We start from the raw sequence: 6,314 nt of genomic DNA, 5'->3' as shown, positions 1-6,314 counted from the left end.
TATCTTAAAATACTTGGTATAAAAAAGTTGGATTGGATTCAAATCCATTCACATTTTAGCAAGAATTTTCAACATTACATTTGTTGAAAAAGGAAGGGAAATATTTGTTTTATCCTTTAAATATAATTTTATTTGTTGTAAAATTTTAAATGGTTATAAAAAATGGTTTAATTTTTTTTTTAAGTCACTAGCACAGATAGCGTTTCTGGTTGATGTCAGCTATCAAGAATTTGAAGAGGTTGTCTTTCCTTTGTTGAGAATTTTGGGTAGGCGTTTAAGTATACAATCTGATTTTAAAAATTTATGGCTGCAGAACTAACCTCAAGCTTCATAATAAAGTTGTTTGGAAAATACTTGATTTGGAAGCATGAACAGTATTCACTAATACTTTGTATTTTTATTTCTTATCACAATTAGTAATACAGAAAAAATAGAGTTCAGTTTTTTCACCAAGTCCCATACAGATGCCTCTAAATATCCTCCTGTTTACTCCAAGTGTGTGGCTACAATAGTAACACTGTGATGTGGGCCAAGATGTAAAAGATTCTTTAGCAAAAGTACTGCTTCTGTTTAACCAAAATGGTATTGGTAATATATGTTCTCTCTGCTTATTAAAATACACATTAATAAATAGTGTGTGTGTTTCTAAACATACCCCAGTTGTTTGGGCTACTGCCTGGTAAAGCCATGGTCTTCTGTCCTGAAAGGAAGGAATCTGGCATCTTTTACTACTGTGATATAGCTTCTGGTACCAGAAATAGAAAAATTCTGGTTAACAGGTTGTATACCCAGAATCCATGCCCCCTTCCTGGGTTTATTGATTTTCTTCTAGAAATCACTGCATTTCTCATCTTCACGGTCCAAGTAGGGTCGACCTGACTCCCAGCTCCAGGAATGGGGAAGGATGGGTCAAGCCTATCCATATATTCCATTCTCTGCTGCAGTGGTTGGTTCAGAGGTAGGCACACAACCCATTCAGAGCCAATGAAACATAAGAAGGCATTGGTTGAAACTTTTAAGAAAAAGAAACTTTCACTCTTTCCCTTGACATCTTAGCTTCCCATGGAGATGAGAGGCCCAGAGAGGTATAAAGCCGTTCTGCCACATTGGGTGGTGCAGTTGGGAAGTCTCTGTATAGAGCCTATCGGGGAGACAGAATGGAGAGAATAAAGGTGATCCCTTGATGACATCATTTGAACAGCTGGATCAAACCTCACCTGATACTGAGACTAATTCTGAATTTTCAGTTTTATGAATCAGTGAATTTCTCCCCGCTCTGAGCTTTCTTAGGTTCTGCATTTGTCTATTTGGCAAGCATTCATCACAGGGTCGATTTTGCGCCTCTCTGACTGCTCCTCTCAGGACTACCAATTCTTAGAGATGTCTTGGAGCATGCATTTCATACGCAAGTCAACCAATCTTGAGTCTATATGCCCCGGCCACCCCCTTTATCAAACTATTATATAACAAACCAGTATTTCCCTGCCCTAAATCAACCCAGGACCAGGTATGCAACAGTATTTAAAACCGACCTATCCTAAGCTGTTTCCTCTGCCCTGCCATGCCTTTCCCCATGGAAATTCCAATAAAGGCTTTGGGTAGGCATTTCATTTACTCTGACAGATAGTGTCAGATCCCACGGTTTAAGGGCTCAGTACCTTAAGACTGTTTCCGCCCCACTTCAGAAGCCAATAGCAAGTAATAGGTTCCCAAGTTACTCACAATGTCTGAGGAACTTGACTGAAAATAGGGGATTTCCATTACCTGCTTCCAGCCTAAAACCTAATAATCCCCCTGTGAGCCTGCAGGGTGTGGTGTGACCTCTTCTTTTAGGAAATGTAAGTAATAAAAATCTTCTTTCAATGTAATTGGCCTCTTGATGTGGTCAGTCAGTCACAGCCTCTATAAATTAAATCCCAGATACAGTTTTAGAACACTTACTTCACTTCCTTTTTTGGGTTTTGGTTGTTTGATTTAGAGTTTCTGTTACTTAAGGCTTATGTTTTAAAACTTATGTAGTCAGATAACAAAAAAAAAAGTAAGTCATACTAGAGTGTGACTCATCAGATAACTGTCTACTCCCCCCCTTTTTTAAATTAGACAATTGTTTATCATCTACTGTTCTCTCTCTCATTTCCTCCCCCTCTTTCTTTCACTTCCTTCCTTCCTTCAGTATTTATGAAGTGTTCCTGAGTGCCTATGATGGCACAAATGTCACAAAGTTGCATGAGACAGTCCCTGCCCTTGAATGGCTTGCAATGAATACATTTCGAGTAGATAGATGGTAAATAATCTGATAGAAGCATTAGGGGCCTGAGGAAGAGACTCACTGGTTTTTCTTAAGAGTGGTGGTCAGGAAAATTTCCTAGAAAGACTGGATCCTAGACAGAATTTGTTACCAACAGAGCAGAGCTTTCAGTCAGATGGTACTGCATGGACAAAAACTCAGAAGTTTGACTCATCCTGCTTGAGTGTGGACAAATAATTTTCAGTGACTGGAGCACAAGATGTGGCACTTGGCCTGGTGCGAAATTTAATGGGCACCAGAAAACTCAGTAATTGATAAGTATATTTTAATGCAGTATTTTAAAATATATAAATGAAAGCAAAACTCTTGACAAAATAGGAAAATTTGAAAACTGAAAAACTGACATATTAAAATAAATGTATCTTAATCTCCATACTGTCATTTTTTTCTCCTTTGTTTTTCTGTGGTTAGAAAAGATGCTTGAAATAATTTCTATCTTTTTAAATTTGCTGAGGCTTCCTTTGTGCCCGAATACATGATCTATCCATGGAAACAACCTAAATGTCCATCGACAGATGACTGGATAAAGAAGCTGTGGTATGTTTATACAATGGAATACTACTCAGCCATAAAAATGATAACATAATTCCATTTGCATCAACATGGGTAGAACTGGAGAATGTCATTCCAAGTTAAAAGAATGTGTCAAAAATGTCAATTCTCTCAATTGAAGATAAAAAAGATTTTGAAAGTATTATTGATGTTTGCTTTATTTAAGCCAAGAAAAAAAATGCATTTTTGATATAAATATTTAAACCTAAAACAATATTGTCAGTTAATACATCTATTTTTCAAATTTTCAGTACTTTTTCAACTACTTTAATATTCTACAATAAAGCTATTTATTGCAAATAAAACACAAGTACAGAGGGAAATTTTTTCTTTTATCTCAGTTTCATATGGTTTGGCATGGAACTCTGAATCTTGTATTCATTTAAATTTTTGATATTTTACCAAAGTGTTTTGTAATAATTTTGATTTAAAAAATTGCACTAAAATATTATTTAACTTTATTACTGAGTTATTTAGTGCCCACTTAAATTTTACTCTTAAAGCAAATGCTTCACTGGTCTCATTCTAATACTGACCTTGGAAAAGGAGCTAGATTCATTCAAAGAAATAATTTAGTTTTTAAAGTTCATAACCACTAAAAATTGCCTTTTGATGAGTGAATTTGAAATGGTAATAGTTAACTGAAACTGCCCCAACTCTGATACTAGGAATATAACAATTGTGTTTGAAAAACTCAGTATTCTTCCTGCTATGTGTCCCTTTTACTCCTCGTGCTGAAAACTTCATTTCTGACACTTCTGGTCACCAAATGCATGGGTTCCCCCCCCCCCCCCCCAAACCAAGTAATTCTCCACAAAACCAACTGGTGTCTTATAATTAAAGACTACAGAAAGAAATACAAAGGATAAGGTATAGGAAGGTCCTGTGCACAGGAATTTCTGTCCCCATGGAAGGTGCATCACCTTCTCAGTATGTGGATGTTCACTGACCTGGAAGCTCTCTGAATCCTAGAATTTTGGGATTTTTATGGAGGTTTTTACCACACAGGCATAATGGATTATTCACTCCATTTTCAGCCCTTCTCCCTTCTCAAGAGAATGGAGGGTGGGGCTGAAAATTCCAAGCTTTTAATAATGATTTGGTCTTTCTGGTGAATGGTCATTCATCCAGGAGTCATCCAGAAGCCCACACAGAGTTGCCTCATTAGAACAAAAGACATTCATATCACCCAGAAAATCATAAGTGCTTCAGAAGCCCTGTGCCAGAAATGGCGATGAAAATGAAATATATATATATATATTTATTTATTATAAATCACAATATCACATCATTATGTAAAAATCAGACTTAAATACATAGCACCACCCTCCAGAGAGCCTGCTGTAGCTTCGAGATGAGCCTCACTTACTAGGGAGCAGATGCCAATTGTGAAAAAAGCACAGCTCCGCAGCCTGTGGACCTGGCTTCCCCCATCAGCAGGCCAGATTCTGTACTGGGACCAGCTAGGCTCTAGCCCCACCCACTAGCAGACCACCACAAGCTTCAGGACACTCTAGACTCTGCCCCCAACTGTATCAGGAGCCAGCCCCACCCAACAGCAATCCAACACTAGCTCAGGGATCACTGGGCACTGCAATCAGAACCCATAACCCAACTCTGCCTGCCAGTAGGCCAGCCCTAGCCCCAGGACCTGGCTTCCCCCATCAGTGAGTGGGCAACAGCCCTGGAGTCTCCTGGATCCTGAGTCTGCCCATGAGTGAGCAAACACGCATCCCAGAGACCCTCAGAGACCTGCAGTCAGCCACCTCATGACCTGGTCCCAGCCTGGCAGCCAACTGGACCAGGGGAGAGCCAAGCCTCCGAGAATACCCACATAGCCTGCCACAGCAGAAGGACCCAGGCGGCCCTCACAGGGGGATCCCTAGAGCGTATAGCTCAGGCAACGAGAGGGGAATGTGCTGCTGGGATGCCCAGGACATCTCCTGCAAAAGGCCACTTCTCCAAGGCTGGGAAACACAAACTATGTACCAGATGCATAAAAACAGGCAATGAGACCACAGAGGAACATGTTCCAAATGAAGGAACAAGATAAAACCCCAGAAGTACTAAGTGAAGTGGATATAGGCAATCTAACCAAGAAAGAGTTCAAAGTAATCATCATAAAGATGATCAAATAACTCAGGAGAAGAATGGATGCACAGAGTGAGGAGTTAGAAGTTTTTAACAAAGAGTTAGAAAAGAACAACAAAACAGAGATGAATGCAAGAACTGAAGTGGAAAATGCGCTGAAAGGAATCAACAGCAGACTGAATGATCCAAAGGAACAGAGCAGACAGCTGGAAGACAGACTGGTGGAAACCACTGATGCTGAACAGACAGAAGAAAAATGAATGAAAAGAAGTGAAGACAGTTTAAGACAGGACAACATTAAGCACATTAATATTCCAATTATAGGGACCCCAGAAAGAGAAGAGTGAGAGAAAGGGGTTGAAATGTATTTGAAGACAATAATATCTGAGAACTTCCCTAACTTGGGAGAGGAAACAGTTATCCAAGTACAGGAGCACAGAGAGTTGCAGACAGGATTAACACAAAGAGAAATACACTAAGACACACTGTAATTAAAATGACAAAAATTTAAGATAAACAGAGAATATTAAGAACAAGGGAAAAGCAACACGTAACATACAAGGGAGCTCCCATTATGCCATCCCCTGACTTCACCGCAGAAAGTCAGGCGGCTAGAAGAGAGCGGCTTAATATATTTAAATAGATGAAAAGAAAAACTTAACAACAAGAATACTTTACCCAGCAAGCCTTGTTCAAATTTAACGGAGAAATCAAAAACTTCACAAACAGGCAAAAGCAAAAGAGTTCAGTGACACCAAATAAGCTTTAATATGAGATGTTAAAGAAACTTTCCTTTTTTTTTTAAATTGATGCTTACAATGCTGTGTTAATTTCTCGTGTACAGCATAGTGATTCATATATATATATATATATATATATATATATTCCTTTTCATGTTCTTTTATATTTGTAGGCTACTATAAGATATTGATTATAGTACCCTGTGCTATGCAGTAGGATCTTGTTGTTTATCTATTTTATATATAATAGTATCTACAAATTCCAAACTCCCAGTTTATCCTTCCCCCCTACCCCTTTTCCCCCTGGTAACCATAAGTTTGTTTTCTATGTCTGTGAGACTGTTTCTGTTTTGTAAAGAAGTTCATTTGTGTTATTTTTTTAGATTCCATAAATGTTATACCATATGGTATTTTTCTTTCTTTTCCTTACTTCACTTAGTATGACAATCTCCAGTTCCATCCATGTTGCTGTAAGTGGCATTATTTTATTATTATTTTTTATTGCTAAGTAGTATTCAATTGTATATATAAATATACCACAACTTCTTTATCCAGTCATCTGTTGATGGACATTTAGGTTGTTTCCATGTCTTGGCTATTGTACATAGTGCTGCTGTGAACAC

This window comes from Camelus dromedarius, chromosome 12 (genome assembly GCF_036321535.1).
Source record: "Camelus dromedarius isolate mCamDro1 chromosome 12, mCamDro1.pat, whole genome shotgun sequence".
Taxonomy (NCBI): Eukaryota; Metazoa; Chordata; class Mammalia; order Artiodactyla; family Camelidae; genus Camelus; species Camelus dromedarius.
Note: the sequence above shows the minus strand (reverse complement) of the source record.